Genomic DNA, 25977 nt, shown 5'->3' on the forward strand with positions numbered 1-25977 from the left:
ACGAGCCAGAACCCCAGCTACAACTTCCTGCGGTCTGGTAGGAGGCTGCTGTGGCCTACACTCTCCCCCCCTGGTTTTCAGTCCTCTGAATCTCACTTCTGGGATCTCAGTTTTGGAATCTCAGTTCTGATCATCACACTCCCAAGTTCAATCTGTTACAGACTGTTATGCGCATTGGATTTATATCAATCATGAAATAGCAACTTTATGGACATTGTCTGCCGGGGGTTGGAGGAGGTTGCTGCACCATTGTGCAGCTGATACTTTACAAGCTTGAATTACGTTTTATCTTGTCCTGTCTGCAGATTTTGTAAATATTGGTATTTGGTATTTGCACTTTATTTTCACTGTAAATAACAACTGTAATCACAATATCTGTTGTGGTTGTATGTTTATTATACTTCACTCACCTCCCAGAGCCGAATCTGATATCTTCTGAATTAGGTCAACTACTCATAACTAACTCAATTTAGTTTAGCTTATGTACTTGCTACATAAAGTTTATTTATTAAGCTGTTTTCACAGACAAGCTGTCACAAAGCGCTGTACACAAATATTAAAATAAACAATACAATCAATAGACATTATACACAGTGTAAAGATCAAGAAAATAAAATACGTAGATCACCAAAAGGCTTGTTTGAACAGAAAAGTTTTTAACTGCTTTTTAAAAGAATCCACAGAGTCAAGCAAACGTAATTGTAGTGGTAAACTATTCCACAGCCTTGGTGCATTAGACTGAAAGGCTCCACCCCCCTTTTACGGGGAACAACCAACAGACTCTGAGTCTGAGCGGAGACGACGAGCAGCAGTGTATTTTATAAGAAGCTTGGAATGTAGCTGCCATCACTAGTGTGTGAATGTGTGTGTGAATGGGTGGATGACAGAATGGGTAAAGCACTTTGGGGTCCTTAGGGACTAAGTAAAGAACTATACAAATTAGAGATGGACCGATCCGATATTACGTATCGGTATCGGTCCGATACTGACCTAAATTACTGGATCGGATATCGGCGAGAAATAAAAAATGTAATCCGATCCATTAAATATCAAAAAAACACCTCACAAAACTTGTGACACGGCGTAACTCGGCTCATAACCGTAGCATGTCGGAGCAGTATGAGTCACGTGATTGAGCAGGCTGTGTGTATTTGTAGCCTCGCTAGCAAACCAGCATTTCATCTCCGAGGAAGTTATCCCAGAGAGAAGTAAAGCAAGTGTGTAAGTTCATCTCTGAATGTTTGTAAAGCATTCCCATGTTAAGCTTAACAACCGATATATGGAGCGACTGCCTCTCTCTCCCTCACCTTCCTGTCGCTACTTCAATCATGGAACTGCTTAATGATCAGCTGATCGGCTTTTCTGTTGCGAGTCCGTCTCTCTTCTTTGTTTTTGGCCCACTTTGCACCAGAAAGAGGAAACCAGCGGCTGAACAACAGCAGCACGTCTAACCTTGATAAGCTGTTGTTAGAATTTATTTAATATTACTTTCTAGACCAGGATCCTTTTCTACGTAGCTGACGGCTGGTAACTGTGCAGGGGCGGATCTAGCAAAGTTTAGCCAGGGGGGCCGATTGTGCCCCCTTTTCCCTGTTCATGCCCTAAGACATACTTTTCTTTCTTATTCTCATTTAAAATGTCTAGCTTTTAATAAATAATTATCTGAATCTTACACCCAAAGTTTTAATCTGATGTAAAATGTATAGAAGTCCATTGCTGTATATAGTAACTGTTAAGTCTAATATACCCTAGTAAGCTATAGTACTTTTTCCTTTGGGAAGATACCATCTGTGCAGTCTGCAATTCTGTTGAAGAAAGATGTTGAATCTATTTAATTATTCTTGAAAAATAATTTATTTCTGTGCATTTTTTTTCACACTGCATCAAATTAAAGTTGATTACATCGATTGTGCATCATCAGGTGGAGGGTGGTTCTCTATTTTTTTTTTTGCTGGGAGTTTGCAACCCTATTAGTTAGGTTGCTTAATATTTCTGCTAAGTACTCTTTAAAATACCAGAATAGGGAGGATGGAGCAGGTTTAAGTTTATTAGATTGATCAGTATTGCTGAACTATGAAATATTTTGGGTGCAGTGTATTTTTTACATACAGGTATAACAGAATAGCTTTAGTGTTGTTTTTTTTTAAACTTGAGTATGAACTTATACAAAATGCAGCAAGATATTGAAAAAACAGTTTTATTGATTAAAAAACACACTATATCGGATTCATATCGGTATCGGCAGATATCCAAATTTATGATATCGGTATCGGTATCGGACATAAAAAAGTGGTATCGTGCCATCTCTAATACAAATACAGGCCATTTACCATCTTATTGCTCTATTGGGATTGTATAAGTGGAGGAGTTCAGATGGATAGCTGGACGCTAAATTGTTAAGAATTTTAAAAGTACACAAAAGAATTTTAAATTGTATACGATATTTAACAGAATGCCAGTGTAAGTTGGCTAAAATTGGAGCAATGTGATCATAGATCACATGATCATAGAATTATGATAATCACATGTTTTGGAGACATTCCCACACAAACGAAGCAAAAACATATTCAGAATGATCATTTCAATTCAATAAAATTTTACTTATATAGCGCCAAATCATAACAACAGTCACCTCCAGGTGCTTTATATTGTAAGGTAGACCCTACAATGGTACATACAGAGAAAAACCCAACAATCATATGAGCCCCTATGAGCAAGCACACAGTGGGAAGGAAAAACTCCCTTTTAGAAGGAAGAAACCCCCAGCAGAACCAGGCTCAGGGAGGGGCGGGGCCATCTGCTGTGATTGGTTGGGGAGAGAGAAGGAAGACAGGATAACAATCTAATAGCAATCTTTGAGCGTAGTGATCAGTGTGCTTCAGTAAAATTCTCCATCTGTTAAGATTCCTGTTGCTCACAATAAATACATTTACAAAGTAAAACATGCAGAGGAAACACTGCTGTGTTTACTGTAATAACATCTTTACAGCTGTTTTGGGGTTCAGTTCACTTTTTACTCACAGCCCTCAAACTTTGGATGTGTTTGTTTGACTTTGAAGATTGATTAGGATGACGTCACTTGATGAAAGTTGAAAGTAGAAAAACGAGAAAAGAATCAGAGCTGAAAGCTCCTGTTTTATTTTCTCCTTAAAACAGAGGCAGTTTTTATTACAGATATTTTGTTAATTTCATAGACTGTGTGCTGCTCTCTCTCTCTGCTAATAGGAATGAATGAAGCTCACGCAGCAGTCTCTGTTTCTCTCTTTCTCTCATCTTTAGGCCACAAATAATTCAAATCGGATATTTTTATATTATTTATGTATCTATATAATGTTTAAGTGATTGAGTAGTCTACATTGGTTTTCACAAACCACAGCAATCATGACAGAGGGGGTATTATTTTGTTTCACACATGTGCGTGTCATAAACTGAAGCTGTCGTATGTCGTTGAAACATCTATCATCCCTAGAGTTCCTGCGTCATAATAATGTTTGTCCGAGGTCAGCATTGGAGCTGACCAATCACATTGTTTGTGATGTTATAGCTTTGGAAAGTAGACGAAATGTATTTACATTGATCTCTCGTATAGCAAATTGATAGGAATTCCAGGTTTCTTCTTTAATCATTTGTAGAGTATAATAAATATATAATTTAGAGTTCCTGTTAGCCATACCTCAATCACTACCTATTTCACTTGGCTAGTGATAGCTTTTAATAGCTACTGCTATTTAAATGCTCCAATCATAATGTGATTGGTCACTTGCGATGTTGATTCTGGACGAACATTGTCATGATGATCTAGAAACAACAGCATCTCATGAGTCCATGATGTCCCCACAAAGGCTGTGCCTGATAGAAATAAGAAAACGAGACTTGGATCCATCACTGGCTTGGCTTCTCTTCAGCAGTGCTTGATGCATTGCCTAACCCAGGAAACCATCTCAGTGTTTTATATGTCAAATTAGATTAGCAATGTCATTGTAATGAGGTTTTGGGAGTCAAACAAATGTCTGCCTGCTCTGTTTTTACAGCTCTGCACTCCAACAGTTTGTCTGTCGTCCATATCTCTGATGGTGAGATGGAAATCCTTAAGCCCCTAAACATCACAGACACTCATGTGATTGTGGAAGTTACTCACCTCTCTTCCTTTGGCCTCGTCTGGCCTTTGGACATGCTAATGAGCTTATGGCACCAGGAGAAAACCATTTTGGGCCAAGTTTTGCTGTTCCTCCGTCCACCAAACCCCAGAACACAGACGCAAAACATCAATGTGTTTCTCCTGCCAAGGAACATCCCAGTGAAAGAGGTGAACATCTAGGGAAAGTTATACTTTCACTTATTTCAATCCTAACTCATCTCATCTTTTCCAGAGCTGCTAACAGGAGCTTAATTTAGTCAGCCTGTCCATATTCTGTCACTTCTCAGACATCGTTGTCTTTACAAAAATCTTCCAGCTCGTCCTAGGAATCATGGGGAGCTCCCAGACTAGCTGGGATTGTATATCCTGTCTGCATGTTTAAATCAGGTTCATGAACATGTTTTAAATAATACCATGGTACATTCTAAAGGGCGCTTATGCTGCAGAATAACCTAAGGTTGTATTACAGATCAGAAATCAACACTTTACATCCTACTGACCGATTAACTCTCCATCTCACCACTGGTTTTATGCCTGATTTAGATTTTTGTGGGGGGCCTTTGCAGAGACTTACATAAGTGGCCAAAGTTGTTGCTCACATTTTATGGTTGTGTTTATGTTTCTATTACAGTGTGGTCTCATATTTTATATGCAGTGCTAGGAAATTAAAAGAAAAAAACACAGGAATGTTTTTGGTGAGGCGATGATTGTTAGTGTGCATGGGAGGAATCAATGTTCCTGAAAAGGCCAATAACAATAATTGCTGGCTCTGTTTACCTGATGTGTAGTTACACAATATAATATATAATGTACATAGTATAATGTTAAAAGGGTTTTCCAGTTGCAATGTAAGTTACAACATAGATGGAACCAGTTAAAAAGAGGGTGCTTTATCCAAACCCACCAAAATCCTTTTCATGATTGGTCTATAGCAGGTTGCCACAGTCACCTATTTTTGGCATTAAAAAAAAAATCAACATGTGTATAAACACCTGCCAACTACTTACTGAACTGTAGAGAAACCTGAGAAAGTTCAACATGAAACAGATTGTTAGTCTTCTATTTAAAAACTACTCCTTACTGCTGCAACCACTATGGTTTAGATTTCCGGTGTACTTTGCTTTCTTGACAGTTTCACTGCCAGGTACAGTTTCCTTTACATGTCCCAGAAAACAAAGACAACCCATCAATATATGTATAATTGATGTGGGGATGTAAAATTACTAAAGATAACCCCTCAAATTACATTTGTTATATTTTAAGGTGAGTGGAAAGCATGGATATTCCAAACACATTCCGGCATCATCTGACTGTGAATTCTTCCAAGATCACAGATACCGTGTTCTCTGTCCAGTCGCCAGTAGAATCCAGCCTGCAGTGAGTAATTAATCTCTTTGTGCTGGAGCCCTTTGACTCTGACATTCTTCACTCAGAGGACTCTGGGTGTGACAGAAACACTTGCACTGTGTTTGCAGGAGAAAAAATTTCACCCTGGTTTTGGACCAAACTACCATCCAACATTTGAGGTGCGCCTTCCTGCAAACACTGAAGAAATGCCAATAACAGTCCAGGACCAAGCGCAGACAGAGGTCTGGAGATGGGACACTGATCTAACCGGTAACATCTCTAACATCACTCCACCTAATCCACTATATCAGAAATAATTAGGAAATGTGGTCCACATGGCTTTTCATTAATGATCAAGGATCAAAAGCAAGTATTCTTCCTCCTTCATTCTTCTCTTCTTCTTTTGGCCACTCTATTTAAGATCATCTGTCTCCATCTCCATATCCTGGTATCCTCCTTTGTCACGCCAACCCTCTGTACGTCCTCCTTCACTGTATCCATGAATCTTCTTTGAGGTATGCCTCTTTTCCTCTTTGCCTGGCAGCTCCATCTTCATCATCCTTTCTCCCTCCTCTGCACATGTGCAAACTTCTCAGCCTCTCTGTCAGCGAGCTATCCTGCTGATGGACTCGTTTCTGATCCTGTCTGCTCTCTCATGATAAACATTAAATTAAATTGTATCTGCTGATTTTGAATTTGTCTCCAGCCACGTTTCATGATTCATGCTGTTATTGGTCGAGTGTCTGAAGATCAGCGACGTGCATTGATGATTGATTACCTGCAGAGATTTCTCTGGATTCAACAAAGCTTAGACTGTTCTGTTATCAAGAAATATCTCTTCTTTTTTGCTTGGTCCTCAGATGTTCAGAGCAGAGACAATCAGCTGAGGCTGCAGAGCCTCCCACCAAACAAGCGTCTGTTCTCAGTTCGGATTCAGTTTGTGGAAAAGGTGTCGGATTCGACTCTGAACCAGCTGCTGGACAGGCTGCTCCAAGAAGAAATTATAATTATGGAGGAAATGGAAGCAGCCAGAATCAAACCCAGGGCTGACCGAGCTCGACATGTTATTGATGTGGTGCGAAACAAAGGAGAAAGAGCCAGCTCATGCCTGATTGATGCTCTCCGTATGTTGGATAGACACCTTTTTGACACCCTCGGCCTCAGCTAAGGTGGAGCTTCAGCTGGATCTAAACATTAAATGCTTCACTCATCATACATCATCATACTTTTTAACTGATGGCACATAAAAGCTTTGAAAAGTGTATCTCAGGACCTGTCCAGACCCGCCCACTTCATATTGTGGTATCAGTGGTTTTTGTCCACAGATTCTTGAAATTGCTGAATTTCACTGTTGCTGGGTACCATCCTGCTGTGTCTGGTTGTGAGTTACTTCCTGTGTGCATATGATTGTAATGTCATGATGGCAGCTGAAACCCAAAGCTGTGGACTTGGATTTGGCTTTATTTCTGCTTGTCTTCATCATTGCCCTGTTGGATTATAATTCTGTGAAAGACAGTTGGTTATGGGTTCCATGTATGCCCTGCCTGCTAGCATCTCGCATACTGCTGTTATGTGCTGGATTGTCTCTGGGGCATCTTTACACAGCCTGCACCTGGGGTCTTGCCTGGTGTGATAGACCCCAGCCTCTATGGATCTTGTGCTCAGAGCTTGGTCCTGTGCTGCCATGATTAGTGCCTCTGTGCTGTCTTTCAGTCCAGCTTTGTCCAGCCACTGGTAGGATTTCTGGATGTCTGCTGTCTGCTGGTGGTACATACTGTGCAGGGGCCTGTTCTGTTCTTCCATAATGGTGCCTCCTCTTCCTCCTCATTCTTGGGTTTCTGCTGCCTGAGGTATTCACTGAGCACGCAGTCGGTTGGGGCCATGTTCCTGATGTATTCGTGGATGTTTGTTGTCTCATCTTGGACTGTGGTGCTGACACTCACCAGTCCCCGGCCTCTTTCCTCTCGCTTAGCGTACAGCCTCAGGGTGAAACCCTCCATGCATGGTCAGGAGCTTTCTATATTGGCCAAACACAGAAAGGTGTTTTTGTTCAGATGAGCCCAGAGAAGAAACACGAGTGTTCACAGACATCAGAAGCTCAGAGAGGTGAAACATGAGGTTGGAGTCCTCATCAGTATTCAGAAGAGCTGCTGTGAAACCCTGAGTACTCATGACAGACTCTGATGGCACAAACACATCATGATTCAAACATGAAGACAAACATGGAGCTCCTGATCCTCCTGCATGAGAACAAGCTGACATGAGAGTGTCTCCCTGTCACAGTGACAAGAACACAGCTGCTGCTCACAGTCATTAAACTGACCTGAGGTCAGCTGCTAGGACGTCTCTGTGCTCCTTACATATGAACCATGTGACCTCACATCAGTGCTGTGGATGACTGTAGTCATAGAAGAGTAGAGCTGTAGCAGGTGGTGTGAGGAGGAGGTGGTGTATTCTAGTTAACTGCTGTTAACTGCTGTAATTAAACCTATACTGAAAAAGGACAATCTTGACAAGACACAAATGAATAACTACAGGCCGATCTCAAATCTCCCATTTTTAAGTAAGATTATTGAAAAAGCAGTTTCTCAACAGCTCAATTACTTCTTAAAACAGAATAACTGCTATGATGCCTTCCAGTCAGGTTTTAGACAGAACCACAGCACTGAAACCGCTCTGACCAAAGTGTTTAATGACATATGTCTGAATACAGACAGTGGAAAAATGTCAGTCTTAGTTTTACTGGATCTCAGTGCAGCATTTGATACAGTTGACCACAACATATTACTCAAACGACTGGAGAACTGGGCAGGTCTTTCAGGAACTGTACTAAACTGGTTCAAAACATACTTAGAAAACAGGAAATACTTTGTATCAATAGGTAACTTCACATCTGAGCAGACAAGTATCACATGTGGAGTTCCCCAAGGTTCCATCTTGGGACCCCTTCTGTTTAACATTTACATGCTCCCACTGGCACAGATTATAAAGAACAACAAAATAAACTATCATAGCTACGCAGATGACACACAAATATATATCACAATGTCACCAGGAGACCGAGGCCCTGTACAGGCTCTTGGTAAATGCATTGAGGAAATTAATGACTGGTTGTGCCACAATTTTCTCCAGCTAAACAAAAATAAAACTGAAGTAATAGTCTTTGGTGCCAAAGAAAAACGATTACAGGTCACCAGAGAACTTCAATCTATACACCTAAAAACCACAAACCAGGCGAGAAATTTGGGTGTAGTGATGGATGCAGACCTAAACTTAGAAAAACACAGTAAGACAATAACAAAATCAGCTTACTATCACCCCAAGAATATTTCAAGGATAAAAGATCTGATGTCTCAACAGGACCTGGAAAAACTAGTCCATGCATTCATCTTTAGTAGGCTTGATTACTGTAACAGCATCTTTACAGGTCTACCTAAAAAATCAGTCAGACAACTACAGCTCATTCAGAACTCTGCTGCTCGAGTCCTCACTAAGACCAAAAAAGTGGACCACATCAGTCCAGCTCTGAGGTCTTTACACTGGCTGCCTGTCCATCAGAGGATAGACTTTAAACTTCTGATGCTGGTCTATAAAGCTCTGAATGGTATAGGACCAAAATACATCAGTGACCTCCTGACCCAGTATGAACCTTCCAGATCCCTCAGGTCATCTGGATCTGGTTTTTTATCAGTCCCCAGAGTCAGAACCAAACACGGAGAAGCTGCATTCAGCTTTTATGCTCCTTATATCTGGAACAAACTCCCAGAAAGCCTCAGATCAGCTGAAACACTCAGTTTATTTAAATCCAGGTTGAAGACTCACCTGTTCTCAGCTGCATTTGAATAAAACACCAAATCCACACTTAAGTTTAAATTTCAAAACCTACTTTTTAACTACTGATTTTATCTACTGTTTTGATATTTGATTTTATATACTGGTTGGTTTGTTTGTTTGTTTGTTTGCTTGCTTGTTTTAATCAAATTTAAATCATGCTTTTTATTTGTTTTTGTTTTTATTGTCTCTGTAAAGCACTTTGAATCACCTTGTTGTTGAATTGTGCTATATAAATAAACTTGCCTTGCCTTGCCTTGCCTTAACGCAGTACTGAAACACTCCACCAGAGGGCGCTGTTAAGTCCTTATTGTAACACAGTTACTGTGTGCAGTTATACTTCATACATAATCTGCACTTATTTCAATCAGACATGCTGTCAGTAAATGATTGGTTTCTATTGATTCTACTTCCTGTTGACTAATTTGATGACAGTGAAACAATCACAGCTGATTGTGTGATGATGTAAACTGTCACTGTTACATTCAGTGTGTGTGACATAATGTTAGTGCAGCCTGATAACAGCCTGGTTATGATGCTGTTAGAAACACATGAACGTGTCCATAGATCAGTGTGTGTTTAACATGAGAGCTTCAGCCCTGCTGATGTGTTCAATAAAGACATGCAGGAAAACTGATGAGACTCTGAAATAACTCTTTATATTTATAATGTAACTCTGCATCAAAAGAACAACAAAGGATCCCAGACAGGTTTATGTGAACAAAGTCGATTCTGATGTTTCTGTGTTTCTAACAGTTTGACATTATTAGTAAACAGACTGCAGTGAACAGGATTTATAAAGAGCTTATATATAAAGATATGACAGCTGTTTGTTGATCACTCTGTGTTTGGACCTGATCAGTCCAGCTGTTTACTTGAAATATGTTCATTTACCTGTGACATTATATTTATGTTCTTGTCTCTGTTGAAAAACACATTTTAATGTCCCTCAGATTTTTCTCCCAGATGAATAAATATAAAAATGACACAAACTGACTGCAGCTGCTTTTTGTCCTTTCTGTCAGAAACCTTCATGTGACTCATGAGAGACACGTTTCAGCTGTTTGTGACAGATCAGAGGCCAACAAGTCATTTATAACACTTTCAATCATTGTTTAGCACAAACACATGTTGACACAGCAGCGGGGCCGCAGTGAGACTCAGAGCCAGGAGATAAAAACTCCTGTTTGACCACAGCCTCAGTTTGTTCCTGCACTTCAAACACTTCCTGTTGTTGACTGGGTGGAGTCAGGAAGCCAGCGAGGCCCTGCAGGACTGAGCCTGCAGACTGGGACGTGCTCTGTGATGGAGATCAACAGCATCACTGACTGTTTCTGTGAGGACACCATCATCCCAGCAGGGCTGTTTCCCAACAACAAGCCTGGACCATCACAGACCTGAAGCTGCTGCTGAATGAAAGAAGAGGATCTTCAGGTCTGGAACAAGGACGAGCTGAGAGTGTTAATAACGTTACTAATGTTCAGCTACACTTTACTAGGTCACATCTGTGACACACGTCACTTCAATAAAGAAGGAAATATTGGCTCTGTTTTATCTGCTGGGCCCAAAAGTGACTCCCCGTATTTAAACTGCTATGAATAACTTGTTGGTCTATAATATGTGAAACATGTGTCAAATGTCTCCATCATGAAAGATATCAGGTCATCTTGAACCACAAAAACATTCCCATCATGAGGTAGAAGCTGGAATCAGTTTGTTGCAGAGGGACGTTTATATATCCCATATTTATCCAGTTAAAGTCACATTGAAATTCAAAAATGTCTTTTCAAGAGTCGTCTGTCCAAGAGGAGCAGAAACAAATATAACAACAGTTATTTAAGCTGTTTTAAAGGCCACAAAGGAGCAGATTGGTTATAATGCAGCTGCTTCACAGGAATAAAGATGAAACACTGTTTTTATTTCATGTGTAACACCTTTCAATGATGTGTTGACTAAAGTCTATTGACCAGTATAAGTAAAGACATCACACACACACGCATGGAAACACTGAAACCTGTTTTTGGTGCAGCAGTGGTCCCAGCTGCTCGCCTTTATCTAGACTGGGTCGGCTGCTTATCTCAATATAATCAATGTTTAAAGTTCTCAGTGTTTCTGTGTTGCTTCGTATAGGATCTCCCAGCATCATCACTGTGCTGTCCAATCATTGTGTGCTAGGTTACCCTTATAGTGCGATGTGTGTTTGCACAAAGAGAAGCATGTGTGTCAAATATAAATAAGCACAGAACAGAAAAAGCTGCCAGTTTCTTCTATTTAGAGTCAAGTTAGTGTTTTGTGTCTTTGTTTGAGGCCTAATGTCAAGCAGAGGTGTGTGTAACTGGACTGCTCTGTTATATGTGTGAAATGTGTGCTTCTCTTCAGCATCATCTTCGTCACTGCTGATTCCTTTGCGTCATCATGTGTTGAGAAGAGAGAACAGTTATAACGGAGGAGCAACAGGAAGCCCTGAAATCTGCATCCAACAAGGAAGTGTTGGCTCACCAGTGATCCCAGCAGAGCCACTGGTTTGGCTCCAGTTGTTCTAGATTCAATGATGTTGTTCCTACAGATACATGTTAGCATCTTTATTGTAGTAAAGTCTTGTAATGTGAAGCTAGAAACAAGGCAGGAAACAGCTCCATGATCTGATCTTAATGATGTTGTTTTTATTTCTGTCTTTCAGAACTGGATTGGAAACTATCAAAGGTCTAAAAACAGCCTCAACCCTCCCAAAGACAAACTTTACACACGTCATCTTTCAGCTACAATCTTTGTTGCAGGGATCTTCTGCCAAACAAGGCTGAGAGAAGATTTCTTACAGCTGTCATGTTGATGCTGTTTCAATCTTTGGGCAAACACACTCATATATTAGGGCTGATATCAGGGCTGCACAAGTTCTTTGTGTTTGTGATCATGAATAATAGAAGTGTGCCTGTTGAAGATCATGTTTGCTACATGATTATATGTCCTGTTATTGTTCTGTATTATATTCAGCTTTCAGCATCCTTTCCCAGCCCCCTGTTACACCATCCATACAAAGCCAATCTGACTGTGAGCCAATGTGTTTGATAGTTTGTGTTGGATGCAAAGTCCACTGAGCTCTTTGTCATTTAGAAACTCACGATCGACACAAACACAGTGAACACAAAGCTCCAACTGTCTGACAACAACAGGAAGGTGACACGTGTGAAGGAGGTTCAGTCATATCCTGATCATCCAGACAGATTTGATTCTTGGGCTCAGCTGCTGTGTAGAAATGATCTGACTGGTCGCTGTTACTGGGAGGTCGAGTGGAAAGAAGAGGTTTATATATCAGTGAGTTACAGAAGAATCAGAAGGAAAGGAGGGAGTAATGACTGCGTGTTTGGATGGAATGATCAGTCTTGGAGTCTGAGGTGCTCCGATGATGGGCCTCTTTACGTCAGACACAAAAAGACAGAAACATCCATCTCCTCCTCCTCCTCCTCCGTCTCTAACAGAGCAGCAGTGTATGTGGACTGTCCTGCTGGCACTCTGTCCTTCTACAGAGTCTCCTCTGACACTCTGATCCACCTCCACACCTTCAACACCACATTCACTGAAACTCTTTATCCTGGGTTTATGTTCTGGTCTCCTGGTGCCTCAGTGTCCCTGTGCTGAGTGTAAAGAGTGTCTCCTGTTAGAGAAACACTCTGACTGTTGAACAGATAGTTCAGTCTGTACATGTCTGTCTCTTTCACTCACAAACACGTTTTTAGATTCATGGATTCAATCAGTTGATGTTTGAAACTCTTCTCAATGATTCCTTGTAAACTTCTTCCTCTTCAGTCCTTTAAAGATGGAAGCTCCCATTATTCCAGGATCCACATGTTGTTTTCTGTCTTTTTCCACTCAAAGCTTCACAGTGAATATCAGTATGTTGTGTTTCTCTGAAGCTCAGTTCACAACCAGCTCCTCTGTATTTTCAACAAGTCTGAGCTCAATAAAATGAATCCAAATGTTTGATTTCTCTTTCTTAATGGGATGTTTCCATCATGGCTGAATAAGTGGACATCCAGTAGTACTCAGTGTATCAAATATTAAAGACATTCAGCATCTCTCATGTTTCTGTCATTCTATAAAACCAGCTGCTTTAAAAACTGACCCAATCAAAGAAACATGAACTTCCATATTAATTAGATCAATACATACAGCTCTGATGTCACTAACATCTCCTTGAACTCTTCATTAATGGTGATCTTTTGCCCTTTGCTGGTGAAAAGATGAACTGCATGATATCAATTTAATGAGCACAGATGACATGAAGTGTTTTTAAATCTGCTTTTTCTAATTGTTCAGGGTCCTGCTCCAGAAAACAGCTTCAACAAAGTCTGGCTTTCAAAATAAGACCTCAGTCTGAGTTTTTAAAAAAGCTCTTATTTTGGAGGGAGCAGACATTTAATCTTCATGTTATCAGTCCATCAATGGGCGTTATTCGCAGTTATCAGCCCCATAACTGTGGCTCAGATTGGCCCTCCTCCACCTGCTAGCAGGCTCATTAGGTCGTTATCACCAATCGGTGAGCCGGATCACTGTGTCGCTGTTGGAGGGACGGCGATGAATCCAGATCCAGTACAGACAGACTCCAGTTCACTTCACAATAAGACGGGCGCATGGCAGCTAACTACTGAAAAATGTCTATTTAATCAGTTTGAATGTGATTTCCTCATGAACAGAAACAGATTTCACAATGAAAAGGCTTCTGAAAGTTACTCTTTTGCCACGAGCATCATCTGTATGGTGGAAGCCTGGAAATAGTTTTTTGCTAGTATATTACTTTAGCTGACGCTAACTTCAAAGCACACCATGAGAATAACATTACTAATGTTCAGTTACACTTTATTAAGTCACATCTGTGACACACGTCACTTAAATAAAGAAGGAAATATTGGCTCTGTTTTATCTGCTGGGCCCAAAAGTGACTCCCCGTATTTAAACTGCTATGAATAACTTGTTGGTCTATAATATGTGAAACACGTGTCAAATGTCTCCATCATGAAAGATATCAGGTCATCTTGAACCACATCTTGAAGCGTGGCACTGACCTCCCACGTGATGAAGACCCTGGAAAGACTCATCCTGGACCAGCTGCGACCCATAGTAAGACCACATCTGGATCCCCTTCAATTCGCTTATCAGCCTCGTCTCGGAACTGAGGACGCCATCATCTACCTGCTCGATCGTGCCTACACCCATCTGGACCAGCCGGCGAGCACTGTGAGGGTCATGTTTTTTGACTTTTCCAGTGCTTTCAACACCATCAGGCCGACCCTCCTGGGTGATAAGTTAACAGCGATGCAGGTGGATGCTTCTCTGGTGTCCTGGATTGTTGATTACCTGACAGGAAGACCACAATATGTACGTCTCCCACAGTGTGTGTCTGACAAGGTAATCAGCAACACAGGGGCACCACAGGGGACTGTCCTCTCCCCCTTCCTCTTCACCCTCTACACCACAGACTTCAGCCACTGCACAGAGACCTGCCATCTTCAGAAGTTTTCTGATGACTCTGCGGTGGTTGGATGCATCAGCAGGGATGATGAGACAAAGTACCGGGCTGTGGTTGACTCCTTTGTCACGTGGTGTGAGCAGAATCATCTGCAGCTCAACGTGGCAAAGACCAAGGAACTGATCGTGGACTTCAGGAAGACCAGGAAACACTTGACCCCTGTTTCAATCCAGGGGGTCATTGTTGACATTGTGGAGGACATAAATACCTTGGAGTACATACTGACAATAAACTGGACTGGGCTAAAAACACCAAAGCACTTTACAGAAAGGGCCAGAGTCGTCTCTATTTTTTGAGGCGACTGAGGTCCTTCAACATCTGCCAGAAAATGCTCAGGATTTTCTACGAGTCTGTTGTGGCCAGTGCGATCCTCTATGCTGTGGCATGCTGGGGGAGCAGGCTGAGGGTCGCAGATGCCAACAGACTGGATAAACTGATCCGTAAGGCCAGTAGTGTTGTGGGGATGGAGCTGGACTCCCTCAAGGTGGTGTCAGAGAGGCGGATGTTGTCCAAAATAAAGACAATGTTGGATAACACCTCCCACCCACTCCGTGACATGCTGGCCAGTCACAGGAGCACGTTCAGTGAAAGACTGAGATTACCGAAAAGCACCACTGAACGACACAGGAAATCATTCCTGCCTGTGGCCATCTCCCTGTACAACGCATCCACTTAACACACTGGTTACTGCTACAACTACATGTTTCTTTTCCAGCTATTTATTAATGTGTGACTTATATATATATATATATATATATATAGAGAGAGAGAGAGAGAGAGAGAGAGAGAGAGAGAGAGAGGAGGAACCATCATGGAAGGACAGGCCCCTGCACGGTATGTACCACCGGCAGATAGAGGAGGTGGCTGATATCCAGAAATCCTACCAGTGGCTGGACAAAGCTGGACTGAAAGACAGCACAGAGGCACTAATCATGGCAGCACAAGAACAAGCTCTGAGCACAAGATCCATAGAGGCTGGGGTCTACCACACCAGGCAAGACCCCAGGTGCAGGCTGTGTAAAGATGCCCCAGAGACAATCCAGCACATAACAGCAGGGTGCAAGATGCTAGCAGGCAAGGCATACATGGAACGCCATAACCAAGTGGCCGGCATAGTGTACAGGAACATCTGTGCCGAGTATAACCTGGAAGTCCCAAGGTCGAAATGGGAGATGCCCCCAAGGGTGATGGAGAATGACCGAGCTAAGATCCTGTGGGACTTCCAGATGCAGACGGACAAAATGGTGGTGGCTAACCAACCGGACATAGTGGTGGTAGACAAACAGAAGAAGACGGCCGTAGTGATCAATGTAGCGGTTCCGAATGACAGCAACATCAGAAAGAAGGAACACGAGAAGCTGGAGAAATACCAAGGGCTCAGAGAAGAGCTCGAGAGGATGTGGGGGGTGAAGGTAACGGTGGTCCCCGTGGTAATCGGAGCACTAGGTGCGTTGACTCCCAAGCTAGGCGAGTGGCTCCAGCAGATCCCGGGAACAACATCGGAGATCTCTGTCCAGAAGAGCGCAGTCCTGGGAACAGCTAAGATACTGCGCAGGACCCTCAAGCTCCCAGGCCTCTGGTAGAGGACCCGAGCTTGAAGGATAAACCGCCCGCAGGGGCGTGCTGGGTGTTTTTTTTTTTTTTATATATATATTGTACTATTCTTAGTTAGCGTGTTGTCTGTTTTGTTAATGTTGGTTTATAATGGAGCACTGTAACAAAAAATAATTTCCCCCAGGGATCAATAAAGTATTCTGATTCTGATTCTGAAAAAACATTCCTATCATGAGGTAGAAGCTGGAATCAGTTTGTTGCAGAGGGACTTTTATATATCCGATATTTATCCAGTTAAAAGTTATGTTGAAATTCAAAAATGTCTTTTCAAGAGCCGTCTGTCCGAGAGGAGCAGAAACTGCAACAAATATAACAACAGTTATTTAAGGCTGTTTTAAATGGCCACAAAGGAGCAGACTGGTTATAATGCAGCTGCTTCAGAGGAATAAAAATGAAAAGAGGCCACTGGTTCGGCTACAGTTGTTATAGATCCAATGATGTTGTTTTGGTTTATTTCTGTCTTTCAGAACTGGATTGAAACTATCAAAGGTCTAAAAACAGCCTCAACCCTCCCAAAGACAAACTTTACACACGTCATCTTTCAGCTACAATCTTTGTTGCAGGGATCTTCTGCCAAACAAGGCTGAGAGAAGATTTCTTACAGCTGTCATGTTGATGCTGTTTCAATCTTTGGGCAAACACACTCATATATTAGGGCTGATATCAGGGCTGCACAAGTTCTTTGTGTTTGTGATCATGAATAATAGAAGTGTGCCTGTTGAAGATCATGTTTGCTACATGATTATATGTCCTGTTATTGTTCTGTGTTATATTCTTTTGGTGAGCCGCTGGGTTCTGTCTAATAATCATCTCAGCATTTTACAATAGAATAGCTCTTTATTAGCTCTTCATTTATTGTTATTGGACATGAAACAAGGAAGCTGTGTTTCTCATTTGATGTTAGTTTCATGTTCATCAGGATCATTTTCTAAAGAGCTGATATTTAGACCATTTACTGCACTGGCTGCACATTCTGTCTACATTTCTCTGTATGTGCTGTGTTTGTCTTTCATATTTCTCCATATTGACACAAACAGTGAACAGCAGTAGATCTACTCTTCATCTGTTTTAGGCCCAGTGAAAGATCTGAAGCAGAAATGGTGTCATTAGGAGAAGAAGAGAAGAACAAGTCCGGCGAGGAGGCAGCAGCTCTTAAAGATGAAACACAGCAACTTAGCCCTGAGCTCAGAGAGCTTCACATGAAAAAGCTCCTCAAGCAGATCATGTCAGAGGTTTGTCATCAACAGGAGGAACTGTTCATATCATAGAATGAAGGATGCTGTCAGCTGGATGAAGAAGGTTATTTAATGGCAAACGTTCACATTGAAGTCAAATTGTTGTCATGTTGAACAGATGATAAGTCCCGAATTCTTTATTTGAGGTAGAGAACACATCACCAAACATCCAGATAGGTTCAGTCAAGACAATGATTTTATTAAACACATGGATGGGACGATGTACACTGTGGCAACATCGGTGTTGGGGAGTAATGGAATACATGTACGGTTGCCGTGGTTACAAGGTGACGCTCTCTCTCTCTGCGACTGTGTGTTTCCTGGGTGAGTGAGCGCCTTTTTGTTGTTGTTGTTGTGCTTAGCTAATAGGCAGAATGCCTATTAGGCATAGCTCTAAAGAATGTAGCCTCATGGGCAGTGTAGTCCGTGCTGCAGGGAGAATGGACTACCATACACGTTATGTGTCTGTGAGCGCAAGGAGGGAGAAAAAAGAGGGTTGAAAAGTACGAGTTGTCATCGAGCAAAAACGGGAGCTGGAAGCATGTAAATATAATAATAACCACTGCAGCCAAGGTCAGTTTAGTTCGGAGCCGCGGACCTCTGGTAACTAATAAATCGCACATCAGTAGTACATTCACATAGTTGTAAAAAGCATGATAATATATTAAGTAATCCAAAGTATTCAATGTTATTGTTATGTTATTTCAACCATCTTACACTCCAGGTGTTTCCTGTTGATCTGTTCTCTTCATGCTTATCTCTGGAACATCATGAGCACATACTCTTGCTGTGCAGGCACATATGCCTTTCATCTAAAAACTCATATAACTCTTGTCTGTGTGTAAGCATGTTTGCATTGACCTTTCTGCACTCTGTGTCACCTTTCACAATATGTCATCTGGACAGTCGCGCCAGATGATGTTTGTAACCCTCTGAATGCTAACTCTTCATGAGCACATTTGCAAATATGAAAAATGATTATAACAACTTTATTTAATAAAAGTTTTCAGAAAAAGACACTACTTAAATCTTAATAAAAATGATATATTTCCCACACACTCCTCAGTCACCACAGGCCAGGCTCACCACATCCAGGGGAGGAAATCCAGGGCAGTCATATGATCCAGGAAGACCCAGAGTGCTGATGAGGTCATTGCAGCAGGTGATCACATGACTTAAGTCACACAAATGTTACACATCATTTCCATTAAAGCTGCAAACATAGTGGAAAGTGTGAGCACAGCTGTTAGAAAGGCCAAAGCCCAGAACTGTGAGAGCACTTTAAACTGCTCAGTAAGACTGGACAGACCTGCTGGACCAATAAAGTTTAGCCTTTCTTGAAAGTAGGAAGGAAAGACGATAGCAAAATGGCGGCCGTGCCACTTCAGATTTAGTATCTGTCTGTAAAGCACACGGTGGAGAACCTCAAGTTCAGAGCAGATGAATACTCTCCTCACCTGTGTGCAGTTGGGTATGGAGAGTTGAAAAATAACTGGAATGTGCAGAAGATTAGAGATTAGAGATAGATTAGATGAAACTTTATTAATCTCTCGGGTGGGTTAATCTGAGGGTCAATATCAGCCATAATACACTGAAGTTCAACATTAAAGGTCACTAACAACAACAATATATTCTTATTGGTGCAACCTGCCAGCAACGCAACTATCACCTGAGGGCTTTCTCTCTCCCAGCGCCCCCAGATGCTTGTTGCTTTAAAAGAAACAAGTCCACCCCAAATAAGTACCAGCCCAATAGTGTTTTAGATCAGGCAATAATTGGTAGCACTACAATCATGCTTTATGAAACTTAATCACAGCAAATCCACACGGAGCACCTCTGCGAGACCTAATCTCCCTAAGGTAAGAGCCCAGCTCAGGAATTGCACATTGCCCAAATAAGGAGTGAAAAGTATTCAGTTGTGTGGTGATGAGTAATGAACGAGGAGGGTAAAACAGCTAAGGACCCGGTTGATTGGCGACCTGAACGCATCCAGGCATTTTCTGGGGCCAAGGCCGGACTGGCCAACGATGCCCTGCTAGCCCACCCGTTTCCGTCAGAAGAGATTGCGTTGACCACCGACACATCGGATGAGGCGGTGGGCGCAGTGTTAGAACAGCGGGTCTCCGGTGTCTGACAACCGCTTGCCTTTTTCATTCGCACACTGATTGGAGCCATATCTTGGGAGATCGACGGGGCTCATCCAGGAGGCACAGGAGACTGAACCAGATCCTGGGACTGGCCCCCCCCGGTCGCCTCTTTGTTCCTTCAGCCGTCCGCTCTCGGGTTCTCCAGTGGGCTCACACCGCCCGTTTTTCATGCCATCCTGGGGTCCTCCGCACCTTATCGTTCCTCCGATGCTACTTCTGGTGGCCCGGCTAGGGATGCCAAGGAGTATGTGTCAGCTTGTTCGACCTGTACCCAGAACAAGCTTTCAAACCACCGTCCACCAGGTCTTCTGCAGCCTCTCCCTACACCAGCCCGACCATGGTCCCACGTTTCTTTGGACTTTGTCACGGGTCTGCCGCCCTCTGCAGGTAACACCACTATACTTACCATTATTGATCGTTTCTCCAAAGCTGCACACTTCGTCGCCTTCCCAAAGCTCCCTTCTGCCTTGGAGACGGCCCGGCTCCTCACCTCACATGTGTTCCAACTTCACGGGATCCCCGAGGACATCGTCTCAGATAGGGGGCCACAATTCACATCCCGAGTTTGGAGGGAATTCTGCACCGCACTGGGAGCCAAGGTCAGTCTTTCTTCCGGTTTCCATCCGCAGAGTAACGGTTTCCATCCGCAGAACGGGCCAACCAGGAGCTGGAAGCTGCCCTCCGCTGTGTCGCTTCGCACAACCAATCAACCTGAAATGAACAGCTTCCATGGATTGAATACGGCCACAACAGCCACACATCCACCGCCACGGGCAAATCTCCTTTCGAAGCATCCCTGGGCTATCAACCACCTTTCCTCCCGGCCATCAAAGGTGAGCACTCCGTTCCCTCAGTACAGGCTCACCTCCGCAGGTGCCGTCGTGCCTGGCGTGCGACTCGGGCTGCCCTACTCCATACTAAGGAGCGGAACAAGGCCCTCGCTGACCGTCACCTGACACCAGCTCCTCAGTACGCCATCAGACAACAGGTATGGCTGTCTACCCATTTTGTGCTGCTACGGACTGAGTCGAAGAAGCTGTCTCCTCAGTTTATTGGCCCTTTTCCCATCGACGCTATTGTGAACCCTGTGTTGAGGCTGGAACACAGATCCTCTCGTCGCTGGATGATTGTACTACAGACGTTAGTGTTTCTCATGCGCTTAGTGATTTGAGATTCGTGATTAGTGTGTGACTTCCCTTCTCTTCTGCTTCAGACTTTCCTCCCCGGACCTGTGACCCTAAAGTCAGCTTGTGTCTTGATTATGTGCCAATACAGTGTATTCTTGATACTGGACACAGTGAAACTGGGAGTGGATTGGAAGCATACAATCCGTCTCACATAAGCATACAGTAAGTCAATTGTTCTGTTGCTCTGTGTGGAACAGTTCACAAACTGGTGAAAAGCAGCCAGAGTAGAATCCGGTGTGACATGATTAAAGTCTCAAGATACAATATTGAAAGCCTCAGGGTGTTGTGTCTGCACTCTTGCTGTAACTGTGTGTATTTTCTCACAGGCAGCTGTTGCGGTGGCCCTCAGAGAGATGTAAACACACACACAGCTTACATGACTGAACTCTTGAGGTGTCCAGGGTTACATTATCTGTTGTTAATGTAGACAATGAGTCCCCCACCTCTGCATTTTCCGCTGGCCTGTGTGTCCCTATCGGCTCTCATAGATGTGAACCCACATAGGTCTACATTAGCCTGCAGCATTAGCTTGGTTAGCCATGTCTCTGTGAAGATAAACAAACTGCACTCACGGGGGGGGGGGGGGGGGGGGGGGGGGACACCACAGAGCAGACAGTTCATCAATCTTACCCTTAACAAGTTCACATTGCCCATTATCACTGTTGGGATTGATGGTTTGAATTGCCTCCAGTGATACGCTTTTCCTCACTCCATCCTCTGTAGCTCCTCTTTAGCTCAGCTGTGATGTTGTGTCTCATGCCGTTCTGTCTTTGTGTTTACTGCCAGAAGCTCTGTTCTTGAGTAGATGAAGGAGCTGCTTCCAGAAGTTTTAAAAAGTGTGTTATCCATGCTATATCTAGGAGGTAGAAAGTAAAGTAACTAAAGGAAGGTGGAAAAAAAGTTTGAAAGACTAGTGTAAAACAGTTAAAAGTTAAGAAACAAGTACGATGTTGCAGAGCTACGTGAAAAGGCTGCTGTCTCTCCAGCGCCATCTTGGTCTTATCATGGCCTACAACATGTGCATATTCAGGCCGGATGAGTTAGCTGAAAAGCCAACAGACGTCAGCGCTGGACCCAGAAGCCATGCCATGTAACAGCAGTTGCAGTTCCCTTTGAGGCCTTCCCCAAACCGCAACTCAATTCATGTTTAAGCCATTCATCTTTATCTAATAAAAAACCTAAAATGAGGAAATGGGCCCAGCTAGTGAAAAAAAAGGGAATATTTAGGGTCAGCTTTACTGACGTCTGCAGCAGCACAAAGACTTCCTTAGATGGTAAAAAGCTGCTGGATTTAGTCAGTTTGTGACTGGAAGCTGTGGACAGAAGGATTGTTGTGGCCTTATGTGTTTGTAAGAGTTTCACTTTCAGGAGGAGAAGAGTCACATGAATCACACAAACATAAACTACAAGGTCTGTGACAGACAATTTACTGAAAATTGCATGAAATCTGATCCTGTGGGGTGATTGTGGCTCAGGAGTTGGCAGGTCGTCTTGTAATCGGAAGGTTGCTGGTTCGAGCCCTGGCTCCGACAGTCTCGGTCATTGTGTCCTTGCCCAAGGACACTGGTGGTGGTCAGAGGGCCCGGTGGCGCCAGTGTCTGGCAGCCTCGCCTCTGTCTGAATGACTGAATGTAGTGTAAAGCGCTTTGGGGTCCATAGGGACTAAGTAAAGTGCTATACAAATACAGGCCATTTACCTGAAGAAATCCAGTCTTCTGCCTGCTGTGATAGAAAGAGGAATACAAGCACTGACTGTGAGCTCATGTCTCATGTCAGCAACAACACACACATTTACAGTGTGTTGAGTGTGTGTCGAGAGAAGAAACCTCACTTCCTGCTGCTAGTGTTTCACTTACCTGCAATTTTTAAGTTGGAATGTTTTCTCCATTTTACTCAGTGTGACAGATTTGATCATTAGTTTGACTTTAATGGCTTAAAAACTGCTGAGTGTCCCTTCATTTCAACATATAAACTCAGACACAGCTCAGCTGAAACAATTCAAATAACAGTGAATTCTTTAATATCCAGTGAAACAAGTTTGAATTCAAAGCATCAGTATACACCACAAACAGCTCATTTCATAAGCTACACTCAATAACAGGACACTGATGCTTCTGGAAACCATCATTAGTGCCCCAGAAAATGATGGTTTCTGGCCTCTAAGATTTGCACAAGCTTCTAAAGATGAAACTGAAATCATTCCCTTAATGGATCACTTCCTGACTTTGTTGATGCTAAACTTTCCCACAAACACAACTCAGGGGATTTTGTTCCTTATTAATGTTTCACTTCTCTTTCCTGAATGTGGTGTCAGGTGACCATCTCCGTGCGAAGGTAAGTAAAGTCAGTCTGTAATATTTTCCTGGCAAACATCAGCTGTGTGCAGCTTAGTTCCAGCACAAACAGCACAAATCTGCCGCTCCATAGTTCACGGTAACGGACTTACAGCTGGACCAACGAGGCCAACCTCTTCTGTCTTTTAGTTTGTGTGAGTATTTGTATCTAGAATTTGAGAAGCAGCAGGTAAATTAACCTTTTCTCTCAGTTGTTTGAGGCAGGTTGTTCTTTAAAGGTTGGACCTGCTTCTGTAACTTAAATCACTACAAATTTCTCCAGGACTTTTCTTCTCTGCTCTTTTTAAGTTCTTCTCCTTTATTTGTATATTTCACTATGTATATATATTTCACTAAACTTTTAAACACTTAACACCAGTGTAGAATAAATAATCAGTGAAAGGTGTTTTTTTTTTTTTTTTTTTTTTTTTTTTTTGTGAATTATTTAAACCCAAAGTGGTTTAAACACAAGTACATTTCATTTACAAGTCTGTAAAAAAAAAAAAAACAACAAACAAACAAACAGAAAAACCCCACCTCTTGTAATTGTATGAGACATTGTTTGTTTCAAGCCTTTTTTAACATTATTTTTCAGATTTGGATTCATATAAAATATAGTAGAATTTATTAATTTTTTTGTGCTGTTAACGCGTTAAAACATGCTAATCCATGTAAGGGGTTACTCGACGTTAATGCAGCTTAAATGCATTAATGCCGTCATCAAAAACTTACGCGATTAACAGTTAACCCATCTGAAGTGCAGACTGACTCAAAATCCTTGAAATGTATCTGTCAACACATTTTACGCCATTTGCCCAAAGTTTGTCCATTTTGTGCTCCAGATGAGTGTGTTAAATATTTTAGTTGTCTCAATCATGATGACTGTGTTTAACACATTTAAGCATCGTTAATGCTGCATTAATGCATTAATGCTAACAACACTTTCTTTTTTAAAGCCATTTATTTATTTATTTATCTCCCCTCTGGAGAGAAGACATATTCATGGGGCTGAAAAACTGAGCCACTGACCATGGGTTGTAAGGCTGCTTTCTGAATTATTATTAACCTCCTAGGACCTGCGGTCCATATATGTGGACATCGCATTTTGGGTTGCCTAGACCAAAATACTACATTTTGCTCTGCAAGGGCCTATCCACGTACGAGGACATTATACTGCCTCTGTTCTATTGAAATTTTAAACAAATATCCTCATATGTGGATCTCATTTTTCTCAGAAACAAAAATTAGGTAAAAAAAAATAAGTCTGGTAATTCTTTTTTTTTTTTTTTTTTACATTCATCAGGTGGCAATCAGCCCAAATATCAAAGAGAAATTTAAAATACATACCATAGAAGAGTTTGGGTCTTAGGAGGTTAATGATAATTTTAATCATCTACACCATCAAAAAGAAAACAAAGAAAAAAGAGGTGTTCACAGATGGATTCATGTTTTCTCTGTCTGCAGTCTGTCACACTGGGTTGTACTAGAAAAGGTCTATACTTCTCTGGCCTCAGCTCTGAGCTCTGACCCCCACCATTTGAGAAAGCTGACCTGAGCTACAATCATCAAGGACGCCCAAGAATGACTCTTCTATTGGTTGGACGGATGGATCCACACTGGAGACTGGACACTCCCAGGTATGGAGAGAATGTCTACTAGAGGAGAGCTGGAAGGAACAGCTGGAAACATTTAATGTGTCCTTCTCTCACTTGCTGTTGGTTTCATGAGGGTATGATATGAAAACTAACATGTGCAGGGACAAAAAGAGTAGTCTTGCGGGGAAAAAAATAGATTTTAATATAGGGAATCTTAAAGGAGGACATTTGCAGGATTATAAAAGAATGAAAAAAGACCTTTTCTTTACCATTTATTCACCATTTGAAAGGTTCCCTGTATGCTCTTCCTCCCTTTCAACCTAATGCCGATTAGATGAATCTTTATGTAGAGATAAATAGGACATATTTATCTCATCTTATCACAAACATGGGAAGCAGGGAAGACTATCATCCTTGCTTGATCAAAACATTATTAAATTGCAGATTAATTAAATTAATCTGCAATTTATTAAATTACTATTGCAAAACAACCACAGAAAATGATAAGTCAACCCTCGGCCAGGTGGGAAAAGAAGGCGCTGGTGTATCTGGCTTGCTGTCTACCTCTGTGAATTGTTTTATTGTTTGTTCCATTTCTGACAATTCTTGTTACCAAAATCAGCTCACACCTGCTGTATTTATTTATAAGGAACCCCATTAGCTTCATAGTGGTTGCTGGTCTTCCTGGGGCCCAGGCCATCAAGTATAATCTAATAAGTAGTAGATGCAAAAATTGGAACCTCAGCCCTTGCTATTATAAGTAGCAGTATTACTTCTAGTGGAGTTCCTGATGGTTTTAAACATGCTGGTATAATGGAGGTTTATCAGTCTGGTTTTAAAGGTCTACTTTCCACTGAAACAGCACTTTTACAGGTTTTTAATGATATAATTTTATCAAATGATTCAGGAAGCTTTGTGATTCTTGTGCTTTTAGATCTTGCTGCAGTGTTTGATACTGTGGTACACTGTATTTGTATCTCCCATTTGGAACACTGGGTTGGCATTAAAGGTGCATCACTGGACTGG

At 42.1% G+C, this 25977-nt stretch overlaps 1 protein-coding gene and 1 long non-coding RNA gene across 2 annotated transcripts in view; both read left to right on the forward strand.

Moving 5' to 3' along the window:
* The window catches only part of LOC135932647 (NLR family CARD domain-containing protein 3-like), a 107719-nt gene that overhangs the window by 80292 nt on the left and 1450 nt on the right, over positions 1-25977 (forward strand). The window lies entirely within an intron of this gene.
* LOC134624444 (uncharacterized) lies at positions 5441-6374 on the forward strand. The gene is made up of 3 exons (XR_010093551.1): positions 5441-5515; positions 5614-5755; positions 6346-6374. It is a non-coding gene; the product is annotated as an uncharacterized LOC134624444 (long non-coding RNA).

The sequence above is a fragment of the Pelmatolapia mariae genome, linkage group LG3_W (assembly GCF_036321145.2).
Source record: "Pelmatolapia mariae isolate MD_Pm_ZW linkage group LG3_W, Pm_UMD_F_2, whole genome shotgun sequence".
Lineage (NCBI taxonomy): Eukaryota > Metazoa > Chordata > Actinopteri > Cichliformes > Cichlidae > Pelmatolapia > Pelmatolapia mariae.